The sequence below is a fragment of the Choloepus didactylus genome, chromosome 3 (genome assembly GCF_015220235.1).
Source record: "Choloepus didactylus isolate mChoDid1 chromosome 3, mChoDid1.pri, whole genome shotgun sequence".
NCBI classification, from domain to species: Eukaryota; Metazoa; Chordata; class Mammalia; order Pilosa; family Megalonychidae; genus Choloepus; species Choloepus didactylus.
Genome location: NC_051309.1, coordinates 217919877 through 217936620, shown reverse-complemented (window position 1 = coordinate 217936620; position 16744 = coordinate 217919877). Strand labels below are relative to the sequence as shown.

At 38.8% G+C, this 16744-nt stretch overlaps 1 pseudogene; it reads left to right on the top strand.

Moving 5' to 3' along the window:
• Positions 1-10392: 10392 nt before the first annotated feature.
• Positions 10393-12787, top strand: LOC119528989 (annotated as a pseudogene).
• The last annotated feature ends 3957 nt before the right edge of the window (positions 12788-16744 follow it).

Here is a 16744-nt window from a genome sequence, read left to right as displayed (position 1 = left end):
TACCTGTGAAACCATCACCACCGCAATCAAGATAATGAACATATCCATTATCCCCAAAAGTTTCCTCATGCTCTTTTGTAGTCCCTTCCTTCCAGCACTTCTAGGTGCAGACCCCCTCCACTCCGTCTCCACAACATTAAAATTTAAGTTACCTTCCAGATCCTATTGTGAATTACTCATATTGGCATCAAGTAAAGAACAAATTGGACCAGGATGTGGGTACAGGGCAGCTGGCTAAGTTCACTCAGTTTTTAATAGCCTCTTTGTCATACTACATCCTCATAGCACAAACAATTCAAATATAACAACTCTGCAAAATTCAAAATTTTGTTAATATATATCATGTGTCTTCAGGTTGTTTGTGACTATCTAGTCGTAACTGACTGCCAAATCTAGAAATGCATTTGGTCTACCTATTACTCACTTCACATGTTGTTTTCAGGACAAATGCAATAATGTATGTGAAAGTTCTTCATAAATTACAATGTGCTATAGCAACAAAAGGCTTAATTTTTATTGCATAAATCACTACTTTTCTCCATGTGGCCCTAGTACACTCATGCAGATGAATCGTTTGGTAGCACACACAGCTTCTCTGAGTCTAGTATTAATCATTAATTAGACTCCTTGTAAGGTCCTACGGTTTATTGACATGACAGAACTGCTTTGAGTTTGCTTTGAGAAGAGAAAACTAAAAGATCATGGGGGATTGTTTTAGGGATTTGGGGACTTAGAGTGCGGTATGATTTAGACACTACTTAGACTAATAATTCCAAATTTTAATATATGGTAAACAAAATCACCTCTGAATATTTCTCTACTATGTTCTGTCTCTGTTAACCCAGAGGCAATATATTCAAAATCAAAAAGCCCCCTTTTGCTATGACACCTGTACAGAGACAGTGGTGGGCCAAGGGCAAAATGTGAAGTGAGTACCATAAAGATACCAAGAGTGTTTATTGGCATCAGTTAAATGGAGCCCACTTATAGCATTAATTGCCTTTCAAGGATCCCCCCTCACCTCAGAAAGTAATACATTTTAAAGTACAGAAATCCCTCCCCAACCATCAGAGTTAGGATTCTGAAAATTCCTGTGGTAGGATAATTCATGGCTGGGGAATTTATGGGGAAAAGGTCAGAGGAATGAAAGTTCACCTGAATGCAGGTGAATTTTCCAAAGTCCTCATTAATAAATAAATATATATTTAAATATACAGAAAAATAAAAAAAGAAATAGATAAGGAATGTGAAAGATCTTAAAATCATAATAAACAATACTGTACAAAGCATTTCAGTTAAGCTTTTACCCAGCAATGACTCCCTAGGTGAGAGGAAAGAAGGGAGTTAGGTCACAATTGCAAAGAAGACTCATCACCCTCTCCTGCTACCCCTCTACATTCACCCTTGAGGTCCATTCTGGAAGCAGAATCCCATGGAAGTGGCTTTAGCAGTGGACTTGTTGGCTCTCCAACAGTGAGAATAGCCCTGCAAGAAGGGCTTGCATCTCTTGAGTGAGCTTTCTCCTTCTTTTTAAAAGATCTCTTTGATTCCCTTCGTAGGTTGTAGTAAATCATTCAACCTCACTCTTTTTGTAGGTAAGGGGGTTTGCTTTTACATGGGTTCAAAGTGCAGTCGTCAAGTACTGAGATTGAATCAATGGATTTCTTTGGAAAGTTTTGTTTCCTTCCAATATTCTCCGAGAAATGCCATCTGCCAGCTTTGCCAGTTGCTGGGAACAGCTGGTGATGGGGATGTCCCATTGCTCTATCTAACATAACTGCCCCCACCTGCACTCTATATTATTCCCATAATTGAGCAGATTGAGGAGAGAAGGGATGCAATTTAAAGCCCCTCTGTCAGAGTCACTTCTAGCACTTGTGAAATAATGATAGAGAACATTTTTTTCGCTACTTACCATGTACCAAACCATGCTCTAAATGCTCCCATGCATTATTTCATTTAATCTTCCTATATGCTGAATGAGGCAGATATTGCTGTTACCCCCAGTTTTACAGATGATGAAGGGGGAAGAACAGAGAGGAAAGTAATTTTTCCAGGTTCATATAATGAGTAACAGACTAGGTCCATGTATACAGCACTCTGACTCCAAGCCCATCATTCTTAACTTTGCTATCAGACTGCTGCCTTATGTGCCAACCCCATCATTTGGCCACCATAACCCCCTCACTGGCCCTCACCCCACCGCCTACCCACTGTCTAGTAATAGCATCTCAGGAGCATTGCCATTTAATTCTTCACGAAGCACCATACGATTGCTTGTATTCATGAGAGGGCACAAAATAATCCAGAAACATAGTCTAGGGAGAAACGTAAAGGGTATCCATAAAAAAAGGTGGCAGTGAGGGCCCTGTTCTGGTTTGCTAATGCTGCCGTTATGCAAAATACCAGAAATGGATTGGCTTTTATAAAGGGGGTTTATTGGTTAAAAAATTACAGTCCTAAGGCCATAATAGTGTCCAAACTAAGACATCAACATGAGTAGATCTTCACTGAAGAACGGCTGATGGCATCTGGAAAACCTTCTGTTGGCTGGGAAGGCTCGTGGCTGGCATCTGCTGATTCTTTGCTCTGGGGTTCTGGTTTCAAAATGGCTTTCTCCAAAATGTCTCTGAGTTTCTCTTAGCTTAGCATCTCCAAATGTCCTTATGTCTGCATCTCCAAGAATCTCTAAGCATCAGCAAACAACTCTTGAGGTGTTTTGTCCTCTCTTAGCTTCTCTGGAGCAAATGCTGGGCTAGCATTTCAAAGTGTCAGAAAGCCACTCTGTCGGCTTCCAAGCATCTAGTATCTGTGTGTCCTGGCTTAGCATATCCCAGGGTATTTTGTTCTCTCCACTCTCTGTGAGAGCTCCCTTTAAAGGACTCCAGTAAACTAATCAAGACCTACCTTGAATGTGCAGGGTCAAATCTCCATGGAAACATTTTCAATCAAAAGGTCACACCCTAATCAAAAAGATTAATCCAACTGCCCCCACAAGATTGCATTAAAGAATATGACTTTTTCTGGGGGACATAATATATACAAATGAGCACAAGCCCCATAGACCCAAAATCCTGCATAAATGAGGTTTATTGTTATTCCTTCTTCCTGGAATGTCCTCCACTCAATCTGTACCTAACAAGTTCTCTCTCCTCTTTCAAAATATTCCATGAAGTTTGTTTGGGTTCTAGCTACCCGTTTTTGGAGCATAAATGTTGATTACTACATGATTTAAATTAATTTGTATTTTATTTGTATGTGTTCATATGTATGTTTTCTTGACTCCCCTGATTGTTATAATTTTTTTCCCAGGATTTCTTCTTCCTCTAAGCCTGCATGCTACCTTTACTTCTTGGCATAATCTAAGTCATACTCTTATCTTTCTCATTTTGCTTTCATAAAATGAGAAAGATCAGAGCTGTCTGATTACGTTTTAACCATTTTATCTCCATATACTCACAGAAAAGGAACCATTACTTATTTTCAGAGATCAAAATCAAATCAGTTTTTCACCCTTTGGCGATTCGATATTGTTGGGGAATGGCTCTGTTTATGAATCCTTCACAGAAGAATGCATCTCAGTCTATGCAGTTCTTTGAGAAAAGAACCCAACAGGGCAATATAGGTTGAGAAAGTACACTAATCTGTCCGCTTTGCTCTTTGTCACTTATGATTTTCCAGAGTAAAGTAGCATACAATGTCATTTAAGTCTCAAAGGAAATGAAGAGCAGGGCAATTCCTCTTATAGGCTAGGAAATTGAGATGACTCTGTTATATACTTTGTGGTGAAATGTTTAAAAATGATGAAGATTTTTACATTTTAATTTTGTATCCTGTTAATAAACATGAGGACATTAGACAGTCTTATAAAAAACTTTAATGTGGCTAAATAAATATACAATAAAACAATAATAAATTAAGCGTTAATGAAATTGAATATACTTGCATTTGGTGAGAAAGTCAAATTGAGGCATTCCTAAGTGAAATTTTAACATAATCTCTTAAGTCATGAATTTATTCCCCTGCAATAGGCCAAATAAAATCAGAAGACAGGCAAACAGAAAAGCACGCTGTCAGAAAAGTGTTCAAAATTGCAACCATGATGTTCCTCAAAGGTAAGAGAGTTGCCTTATTAGCCTTTCTCACAAAAGCCACAGTCAAGGCAGCATAATTCTCCTTTTAATGGAATGATAGGAATCTGGATCTCCAGGGTTTAAGTGGATTCATTTTTATCCCGTGTTCCTATTCACCTGGTTAATTGATGCTTAGACAAAGCCAATCTCTTTAATAGAAGTGTTCATTATTTTGTAAAATGAGGACACTGAAGACAGGTAAAGGAGAGCCCTTAGGAGTTTAAACAGCCTCTGGCCTTCCAAGATGCCCTAATTTTAGGGAGCGTTTCTTACAGAGACGTGCTCCTGCTCCACTGTTCCCTGTGCTCACACTCTGCTCTCTCCCTTCAAATGGTAGGTGTGGGATGGTGAGGATCACAGGTAGGGAGGGAAGACACATGCATCAGCCAGGCTGATGACCTGCCAGGGACATGATGGGATACCTGCCTCGTTGCTCACCTTATCAGCAACTCAAGGGAACAAGACCCCCAAGGGAGACCCTGGGCATGGGGCCAACTTCATGCTGCCCCTGGTTTGGTGGGTGCGACCACATATAAATTAAGGAGGAAGAATAGTTGTAAGATCACAAAAGGAAATTGAAGACTTTACCACTTGTTAGCTCTGTGACCCTGCAACTACTTTCATCTTTATACTTGTATTTCCTCTGCTATAAAATGGAGAAACTAATGGGACCAACTCCTAGGGTGGTAGTGAGGATTAAATGAGTGAGTCAAGTAAAATCCTTAGGAGAGTGCCTGGTGTTCAGTAAAAATTCACAAGTGGAAAGTGCTATTCTTCTTATCATTATTATTGTTATCATTATGTGATTTGACCATTCTCTTTTGCTTCTTTTGGTGTGAGGTCCTGGACTTTCACTGACATAATCTTATGCTGTTGATGTAATAATGGGCAGGAATTACTCTTCCCTTGGGGATAATAGAGTTCATAACACTAGAATTTACACACACACACACACACACACACACACACACTATATATATATATAAAACTTGTGTAATTTGTCTTTCTTACCAAATATATATATTTGTACTTATTAATCTATGTATCTGTTATCTATCTATCTATCTATCTATCCATCTAATTTTATCCTAGTAGTAATATGTCTGGGCATGATCACTTTAATTACAAACTTGGAGAGACCCTAACTTGGAATACAAGTGAACAAGTGGGAGAGGGATTGTGGAAAGACGGCAGAGTACGGAGCTCCAGGACTCAGTCCTTATACCAGAACAACTATTGAACAGGCAGAAACTCCCTGAAACAACTATTTTGAAACTCTGGAGGCCAGAAGAACACTGTATAACATCCAGGGAAGAGCAGGAGGAAGAGGCTGATAAATTATGGTAAAGTAGAGTAAATTTCTCTCTCTGTGCAGTGGCTACTGGTGTCCACCCCACACTCTTGTGGCAGGCTGCCATGGATCCAGCCCACTTATCATAGGCTTTGATTAGTGACTACAGATCACTGGGGGCCTGGCTCTGAGGACTGCCATTGTTTCAACCCATCTGGACAAAGGTCATGGCAGAGGAGACTTAATAACACTATGCGTCCTCAGGGCTGTGAGGGACAGTTGGCTGAAGGGCTGTATTTGCTGGGTAGGCCAAGAGAGCTCAGCTTTGGAGAGCCATTAGAGAAACTCTTGGCACTCATTCTGGCAGAAGAAAGAATCAGTGAACTCAAAGACAAGACACTTGAAATGAGTCAGCCTGATGAGTAGAAAGAAAAAAGAATTCTAAAAAGTGAAAACAGTCTAAGGCACTTCTGGGACACTATCAAGCACACTGATATATGCATCCTTGGAGTTCCAGAAGGAGAAGAAAGAGAGAAAGGGACATAAGGAATATTCAAAGAAATAATGACAAAGAACTTCTAAACTTAGCAAAAGATGTGAATATGCACATCCAAGAAACCCAGAGAACACCAAACAGGATAAACATATACCCTATCTTATATTGACCATTATCAAATGCAAAGGATGAGAGAGCTCTGAAAGCTACAAGACAAAAGCAACATGTTATGTACAAGGGAGTCCCAATCTAATTGGGACTCTAAGTATCAATTTCTCATCAGAAACCATGGAGGCAAGAAGGCAGTGGGTAGAAATACTTAAAGTGTTGAAAGAAAACAACTGCCAACCAAGAATTTTACATCTAGTGAGAATTTCTTTCAAAAAATGAGGCAGGGATTAAGACAGCTCCAGATAAACAAAAGCTGATGGAGATCATCATCTCTAGACTGGCCCTACAAACAATGCTAAAAGAGTTCTTCAGACTGAAAGGAAAGGACACTAGAGAGTGGTTCAAAGCGACAAAGAAATAAAGACCAAATTACCATTTGGGTAATTATAAATGCCATTATTTTTGTTGTGTATTGCTTGGTATGTAACTCCACTTCTTACTTCCCACTGGTGCTAAAATGCAAGTGCATAAAAAGTAATGATAAAATCTATGGTTTGGACATGCAATGTACAAAGATGTAAATGGTGACTAGCATGAAAAAAATAAGTGGGGTGACAGAGGGGTATAGGAAAAGTGTATTATGTATTCTACCGAACTTAAGTTTGTATCAAAGCAAATGTGATTGTTAGATATTTAGTGTGTTAAATGTTAACCCCATGGTAACCACAAGGAAAACAGATGAAAAATATATCCTTATAGAAAAGAGAAGTCACTCATTATGGTTCAACACAAAAAATCAAATAAATATAAAAGTAGGCATTAAGGGAAGAATTGAGGGACAAAAAAGGTATAAGACACACAAAAGCTAAATAGCAAACTGGCAGTGGCAAGTCCTACATTATCAGTAGTTACTTTAAGTGTAAATGAGTTAAACTCTCCAGTCAAAAGACTGAGATTGGCAGTATGGATAAAAAAGCATGATCCTTCTATATGCCATCTGTAAGAGCCTCACCTTAAATTCAAAGACACCAGCAAGTTGAAGTGAAGGGATAGAAAAAAATATACCATGTAAGTAGTAACCAAAAGAAAGCTGAGGTAGCTATACTTATGTCAGATAAAATAGACTTTAAATCAAAAACATGTAGGAAGGACAAAGACAGTGATTATAAACTGATAAAGGGGACAATTCAACAAGAAGATGGAAAAATTATAAATATATATGTACCTAACAGCAGAATCTCAAAATATATGAAGCAAGTACTGACAGATTTGAAGGGAGACACTGACAATTTGACATTAATTGCAGGATACTTTAACACACCCCTCTCAATAATGGATGGAACATTTAGACAGAAGATCAATATGGAAGTACAGGACTTGGACAATGCACTAAACCAACTAGACCTAACAGAATATATAGAACACTGTACCCAACAAAAACAGAATATGCATTCTTTTCTGGCACACATGACTCATTCTCCAGAATAGATCAGATGTTGGGTCACAAAATATATCTCAATAAATTAAAAAATATTGAGATCATACAATGTATAATTGACCATAATGGAATTAAGCTAGAAATCAATAACAGAGGGAGAATTAGAAAATTAAAAAATATGTAGAAATTAAACACCATACTCTTAAAACAACCCATGGGTTAAAGAGTAAATCACAAGGGAAATTAGGAAATATCTTAATGTGAGTTAAAATGAAAATACAACATACCAAAACCTATGGTATGCAGCAAAGGCAGTGCTGAGAGGGAAATTTATAGCTCTAAATACTCACATAAAAAAAGAAGAAAGACTTCAAATCAGGGACCTAACCTCAAAACTGGAAGAACTAGAAAAAGAAGAGCAAATGAAACCCAAAATGAGCAGAAGGAAGGAAATAACAAAAATTAGAGAGGAGATAAATGAAATAGAAAACAAAAAACAATAGACAGATACACCAAAACCAAAAGTTGGTTTTTTGGAAAAATCAATAAAATTGACAAACCTTTAGCTAGATTGACAAAGAAGAAAAGAGAGAGGATACAAACAGTGAAAATCAGAAATAAGTGGGAGATTAATACTGACCCTGCTGAAATAAAAAGGACTATAAATTAGATAACCTAGATGAATTGCAAATTCTTAGAAACACACAAACTACCTACATTGACTTAAGAAGAAATAGAAGATCTCAGAAAACCAATTAGTAGTAAAGATATTGACTCTGTAATCAAAAACCTCCCCCAAAAGAAAAGCCCCAGACCCGATGACTTCACAGGGAATTCTACCAAGCATCCTAAGAAGACTTAACTCCAATTCTGCTCAAACACTTCCAAAAAATTGAAGAGGAGAGAACACTCTCTTATTCATTCCATGAACCCAACATCACCCTCATACCAAAGCTAGATAAAGATACCACAAGAAAAGAAAACTGCAGACCAATATGTCTTATGAATATAGATGCAAGAAATCTCAACGAAATACTAGCAAACCGAATCCAATAACATATTAAAAGAATAATACACCATTATCAAGTGAGATTTATCCTTGGTAGGCAAGACTGGTTCAACTTAAGAAAATCAATTAATATAATATAAAATGAAGGAAAAAACTACATGATCATCTCAACTGATGCAGAAAAGGCATTTAACAAAGCTCAGTATGCCATCTTGATGAAAACACTTAGAACACAAGAAATAGACGGTAACTTCCTCAACATGATAAAGGGCATATGTTAAAATCCCACAGCTAATGTCCTACTTAATGGTAAAAACTGAAAGTTTTCCCTCTAAGATCAGTGTGGTGCTTTGAAACTCTACGTACCCCCAGAAAAACATGTTCTTAAGTCTAATCCATTCCCGTGGATGTATACCCATTGTCAGCAGGACTTTTGTTGAGCCTGCTTCAGTTAAGGTGTGACCCACCTCGTTCAGGATGGGTCTTAATCCCATTACTGGAGTCCTTTACAAACAGAATGAATACAGACAAAAAAACTCACAGGAAGCAAGAAGCTGAAATGGAGCCTGGAGGAGAAGGAAGAGACCTAGAGATGCCACCATGTTACTTGCCATGTGATAGAGGAAAAAGGATCATTGGCAGCCAGTCCAAAATGCCAGAGTCCTCAAGGAGAAAGCATTGCCTTGATGATACCCTGATCTGGACATTTTCCTGGCCTGAAAACCATGAGCAAAGAAATCCCTATTGTTCAAGCCAAATCATTTCATTGTATTTGCTTAAGTAGCCTAGGAAACTAAAACAATCAGGAATGAGACAAGGATGCCCACTGTCACCACTGTTATCTGACATTGCACTGGAAGTTCCTACCAGAGCAGTTAGGCAATACCAATAAATAAAGGGCATTCAAAATGCTAATGAAGACATAAATATTTCTCTATTTGCAGATGACATGATCCTATAGAAAGAAAACCCTGAAACAACCACAGCAAAGCTGCAGGGGCTACAAGATCAATGCTCAAAAATCAGTATTGTTTATATACACAGCTAATGAACAATCTGAAGAAGAAATCAAGAAAAAATTCCATTCACAATATCAATTAAAAGAATCAAATATCTAGAAATAAATCTAACCAAGGATGAACAGGACTTGTGAACAGAAAACTACAAAACATTGCTAAAAGAAATCAAAGAAGACTTAAACAAATGGAAAGACATTCTGTGTTCATGGATTGAAAGGGTAACTATTGTTACAGTGTCAGTCCTACCCACAGCAATTTATAGATTCAATGCAATCCCAATAAAATTTCCAACAACCTTCTTGGCAGAAATGTAAAAACCAATCATGAAATTTATATGGAAGGGTAAGGGTCCCTGAAGAGCTAAAGCCATCTTTTTTTTTTTTTTAATTGAGATGTATTCACATACCATGCAGTCATACAAAACAAATCGTACATTCAATTGTTCACAGTACCATTACATAGTCGTACATTCATCACCTAAATCAATCCCTGACACCTTCATTAGCACACACACAAAAATGAGAAGAATAATAATTAAAGTGAAAAAGAGCAATTAAAGTAAAAAAGAACACTGGGTACCTTTGTCTGTTTGTTTGTTTGCTTGTTTGTTTCCTTCCCCTATTTTTCTACTCATCCATCCATAAACTAGAGAAAGGGGAGTGTGGTCCTTATGGCTTTCCCAATCCCATTGTCACCCCTCATAAGCTACATTTTTGTACAATCGTCTTCGAGATTCATGGGTTCTGGGTTGTAGTTTGATAGTTTCAGGTATCTACCACCAGCTACCCCAATTCGCCAAAGCCATCTTGAAAAAGAAAAATGAATTTGGAGGACTCACATTTCCTGAACTTGAAACTTATTACAAAGCCACAGTATTCAAAGCAGCATGGTACTGGGAAACCACAGTGGGTGCCAGAGAGGAAGGAGCTGGGAAGATGGTGGTCACCAGGTTGGCGAGGTCTCGGGCCAGGATCCCAATCTTGGCAGCTGAAAGCCCACCTGAGAAGAAGTCTGCTGGAAGTGAAATTACCAGGAGTAGAATTAAAGAGCATCCAGAAAGCAAGAAGAAGTCCAAGTCTGATGCCTGTAGTCATGCTGAATCACACACTACCCAGAAACAAAGTGCAATCCCTAGAACATGTAAAACTGTAAAGAGGAAATGCAGAACTGAGGCTCATTACCAGAGATGATTGTTGAACCAGCTACTGGTAGGGAGATCTCTGAAGCAGAGTCAAATTGTTCTGTGTCTGAGCTCCAGGATCCCGTTTTAAGAGTAACTAGGAGAAGGAAGATACTAGTTCCATGTACCCATGTGTCCAGTGTTAGGAAAAGACTGAAAATAACTCCCATAAATGAGTCTCATACTGGAGAAGTCGTCTCTGAAGCAGAATCTCATGTTTCAGGTGTTTCTAGAATTGTGCCTTCCACAGTAGTAACTACAAGAACCAGAAATTGTAAGGCTAAATTCTTAACAGATCCAAGCCAAGAATCACATGCAGAAGGTATTTCTGAGGCTGAGTCATTATGCTCAGAAATTTCTTCATTTTCAGGAATTGCAACTAGGAGAACAACCAGAAATATGCAGAGGAAATTACAGGCACAGACTGAGGAGAAAGATTCTAAGAATATACTAGAAAATGAAAAGCAAATCATAGTTACACCTATGAATTCTATGAATTCAGAGGATTCAGATACTGGGCAGACTTCTTCTCAGTTGCTAACAAGTTCTCTTGCTCAAATAAACAAACTAGACTTCTATAATAATGAAACTTACAATGATTTTGATGATGATTCCTTCTGTGGAAATTCAGAAAAAATACTAACAGTGCAACAACATCCAAGTTTTAACGTAACAGTGGGGGAAAGGGTCAATGTTACACCTCTTAAAGAAATAACAAAGTGGAATTCTTAAGAGTTTGGATGAAGAAGCCAAAGGAATAATAGATGAGGGAAAAGAAACTAATGAGGAAAGTTCTCAGTTGAAGAGTCTTTCTGAACTTCTGGACACTGAACTTCAGTATTTAGCCTTTCAAAGGCATTCAACCCCTCACACTAACACAACCACATCAGAGTCTGCAAATCTGAACTGTGAGGCTACAATGAAATCATTAGCTTGAACATTTGCAGTTGTGGAAGTACACAGGTGGGTTGAAGAGAAACAGCACACCTTAAAAACAAGTGACTTGATGCAGTGTGGCGATGGTGGTGACAGTGATGATGAGAGAGAAGACTGCACAATTACAGGTGTTGGCAAAGACATGAACAATAAAAAGAACGTATATTATGAATATAGTACCAAATTATACACATCTCAGGTTAAGGACGATTCTGTTTTATTAGTTCTCAGCAGTGATGAAAGCCAGCACTCTGAAAACAGTGAGAATGAAGAGGACACTGTGTGTTTTCTTGAAAATGGTGGTCAAAGGGAATCATCGAATAGAGACTCAGGAGATATGTCATGTGAAGATGCATTGTTTGTAACTGACACAACTCCTGGATTGAGTGTTGATAAAAATTTTGCTTGGAAGAGGAAGAGAAGGCAAGTGAGGTTGCTATTGAGAAAGAACAAGAAGAGCAGGAGGAAGAAGAGGATGAAAAAAGTGAATAAGAACCATCATACTATGACAAAAATAGAGAAAATGACCTCAGTGATGAAGACAACATACTGAACAACACAAAATCTAAACTTCTAAAGTTGACAAGCAGCACCATATACCCTGGGTGTGTATCAAGCAGTTGGGTGGTTTGTATATTAACTCAATGCAGACAAATTACAGTCTAACAAGAGAACCTTAACACAGATCAAGGAGAAAAAGAAAAATGAGCTTCTGCAGAAAACTATCATTGCATCTGATTTTGAAAAAAACTACTGTGTCCCACCATATAGTGAATCCAAGTTTCAACTTCAGAAAAAACGTAGAAAAAAGTGATGAAAAACAGCAGGTGATGGCTGGTTTGGTATGAAAGCTCCAGAATTGACAGAAGAACTTAAAAATGATTTCAAAGCACTGAAGATGAGAGCTAGCATGGATCCAAAATGAGTTTATAAGAAAAATGATAGAGACAGCTTCCCCAAGTATTTCCAGATTGGAACCATTCTTGACAATCCAGCTGACTTCTACCATTCACGAATTCCCAAGAAGCAAAGGAAAAGAACTATTATGGAAGAATTACTGACTGATTCTGAGTTCAGCAAGTATAACCGAAGGAAGTGCTCAGAGCTCATGGCTGAAAAAACAGCAAATGCAGCAGGCAAGAAATTTCGAAAGAAGAAGACATTTCACAACTAAGATTCACCAAGTAAACCACAACATTTTACTTCTCCATTTATTTGCCTAAAGATGTTTTAAAAACAAACACCATCACGTAATTTAAAATAGACTGGCCCTGTTTGTACAGAGATTTCTGTTTGGAAAAAGTTCATTTGAGAGAGAATTGCATGTCTCCTGGGCTTTCGATCTTTAAGGGGAAAAAAAACATTTTAAGATAATTAACATTTTTGTAAAGTTTTCAATTTTTAAAGACAATTGAATTAAAAGATATTTAGAAAGCAAACAAAAACAAAAACAAAAACAGAAAGCAACATAGTACTGGCACAAGAGCAGACATATAGACAAATGGAATTGAATTGAGAACTCAGAAATCAACCCTCACATTTGTGGCCAACTGATTTTTGACAAGTGGATAAATACAATGTGGTAAATGCAGATGATGGAATATTGTTGAGCCATAAAAAGGAATGAAGTCCTGATACATGTGACGACATGGTTGACCCTTGAAGACATCATGTTGAGTGATATAAGCCATTCACAAACGGACAAATATTGTGTGATCTCACTGATTTGAAATAATTAGAACATGCAAACTTATAGAGTCAGAATCTAGATTATAGTTTACTAGGGGATGAGGTGGGGTTAGGGAATGGGAACTTTAGACTCAGAATGTACAGGGTTCCTATTTAGAATGATGGAAATGCTTTGGTAGTGGATTGTGGGGGACAGTAGCACAAAATTGTGAATGTAATTAACAGCACTGAACTATATATCTGTATGTGATTAAAAGTGGAAATGTTTGATTGTATATATGGTAACAGAATAAAATTATTTTTAAAAATCCATGGACCTACACTACACAAACAGTGAATCCTAAGTTAAAGTATGGGCTATAGTTAATAGTATAATTATAAAAATGTGCTTTCATCAATTGTAGCAAATGTCCCACACCAATGCAAAGTGTTAAAAATAGGTTGGTATATGGGAATTCTGTATTTTGTGCATGATTGTTCCGTAAATCCACAACTCCTCTAATAAAGAAAAAAACAACAACAATGAACCACTGGGATAGGACTGGCTTTTAGGTACTTCAGGGCTCCTCCCTGTCTAACTTGTCTCAGGATCATCATTCCCCAAAGCTTTCATTCCTCTCTGCTCCTGATGCGAGGAAGCCTAGAGTGGGCAGATACATCAGGTCTTCATCCAGGGTGAAAGAGGTGAGTCAAGAAGCAAAACTGGAGAAGTACCAAGGATGCTGCTTGGGGTTGAGTAGCATCAGGGGCAAGTGGCTCAAATCTGTGCCTGTGGACACAGGGAGGTGCAGCTAGACTTCACCTCTGAGATGGTGCTTGGTATGTGGTAAGAAGGGCAGATTCACCAGAGCAGAGCAAGTCCCCACCCCGGGAGGAAACAATGTCCCACGGGAACTGACTACACCTGATTGGGTGTGTTGGTCTGAGGGGGAGAAAAGAGCAGGTTTGCAAGTGGTAGGTAGGAAACAAATGAGGTTGGAATGAAGGCACAGTCTCCTGATAGTGGTGTCCAAGGAAGTGCCCTCCCCCTCAGCGGTGTCCCAGGGCTGGGAGAATCAGAGATGCAGAGTGTTTTGTGCCCTTGGCTGGGCCTTGGAAATAACTCCCTGGAGATGGGTCTCTTCGTGTGCAGTGATGCGAGCCTTAGTGAGTTTCTCAAAAGGACATAAGCATCATTTCCCCCACTCCCTCTTCCATTACTGAAATCTCTTTACTGTATTATGTGCTATGAACATTAAAATCATATTAAGTATTTTACTTGTGAGATTCTGCTGTTGAACATATAATAATAATAATAATAATAATAATAATAATAATAATAATAATAAATATGGCTTAACGTTTATTATGCCCACAAGGTACAGAATGCCTTTGTAATCCTTTCCCCTTGTATCATGCTTTCTATTTTGTCCTTTCCTAATTTTTGATGCAACATGGCTATATCAAGGGCTCCAGTATTAATTAGAAATTTAATTTTCTTTAACCTTTCTGAAGATTACAACTGATGACAGTGATTTTTTTTCCTGAAAATTAGTATCTGGCACGGGATTAAGAGGTAACCTCTCATTCACTCATGATGAATACAGTAGAATCCTTAGGGGGTGGTATCTAACTGAATTAACCATGGCTGCTGCTTTGCTCATGACCTCTCAAAATGTAGACGTGGTTCCCTATTCTGTAAAATATGAACCTGACCCCTAAGAAATTTGACAGGGACAGGAGTGGGGACCTGAATTGGGACTCAAAGAGATTTATTCTCTTTGAGGGAGCAGGCCTACACATGTTAATTCAAGAGCAGGCATGGACTGGAAAAGCAAAAGAAGCTGATGAGTCGAAAGAGAAGAATTACGCAGATGTAAAAATCAGAGCAGAGAGGAGGGGGGAAAGAGTTCAGTACCCTCCCAGTTCCTGCTTCTCATTCCCTCCTAAGTCTGGCTTAGCTTTTGTGACACGCCACTGAGTTCAAATAGCAAATTCTACTTTTTTGCTTGGGCTTGCTTGAATTAATTAAATTTATTTCTATGATTTGCTTCCAGAGCAGCCCTACTGAATTGAGTAAACATTCCAGGTATAAATGGCACGACCATTGGTGCTTGCTTTGGTGGGAGTGAAGGTGGGATGAGGTAGGGTTGGGGATTGGCTTCTGCTCTCCATGGCAGGCTATGTGTTCCTGTTTGCTAATGCTGCCGGAATATGAAACACCGGAAATGGATTGGCTTTTATAAAAGGGGGCTTATTTGGTTACACAGTTACAGTCTTAAGGCCATAAAGTGTCCAAGGTAACACATCAACAGTCGGGTACCTTCACTGGAGGATGGCCAACGGTGTCCGGAAAATCTCTGTTAGCTGGGAAGGCACGTGGCTGGCGTCTGCTCCAAATTCTGGTTTCAAAATGGCTTTCTCCCAGGACGTTCCTCTCTAGGCTGCAGTTCCTAAAAAATGTCACTCTTAGTTGCTCTCGGCGTGTTTGTCCTCTCTTAGCTTCTCCGGAGCAAGAGTCTGCTTTCAACAGCCATCTTCAAACTGTCTCTCATCTGCAGCTACTCTCTCAGCTTCCGTGCATTCTTCAAAGTGTCCCTCTTGGCTGTAGCAAGCTCACTCCTTCTGTCCGAGCTTATATAGTGCTCTAATAAACTAATTAAGACCCATGCTGAATGGGCAGGGCCACACCTCCATGGAAATTATCCAATCAGAGTCATCACCCACAGTTGGGTGGGGCGCATCTCCATGGAAACACTCAAAGAATTACAATTTAATCAACACTGATACATCTGCCCACACAAGATTACAGTCAAAGATAATGGCATTTTGGGGGACATAATACATTCAAACCGGCACACTGTGGCACTTACTTTATGCCTCGGGCTTCAAAAGTGTTCTTCTCTTGCAAAGCTCTTGAGAAGGAGATACTTTGACTTTGAGCTCCTCCAAGGAATTGTCCCCAAGTTATGTGAAACCTAAGGAAAACAACAGCTCTCCTTTTCTTTCTTTTCCAAAATTTCTATGTTTCCTTGTGTTGTTAGGGCTGGAGGCTTGATTGCACCTTTGGGGGCCAACAGCTCTTTTGCTTTGGAAAACACCCTATAGGTGTTTGCAAAGTTAAAGCCCAGATCCTATGTTGGAAAGGAGAAGAGGAAAAGCTGAACTGCTCTCCATAGACATGTCAAAGGTTGTCCTTCTCATGGGTAAAATAGCATCTCTGAGATTATGTGTGAGAAGAGGCTGGCCTGGGATGACAGGTGAAGGATGAAACTTGCCTTACTTTTTGTTTTGGTGTTTTTTGCTTTTGGGGGTGGTTAAAGCTACAGACCCTGAAGCCAACCTGCCTGGGTTTGAATCTCAGATCTGCCATTTTCTGTGTCAGGGCCCTTCAGGAGACAGAAACTGCACCAGTTACTTGAACAAGGAGAATTTAATATAAAGAATTATCAATTAGGTATAA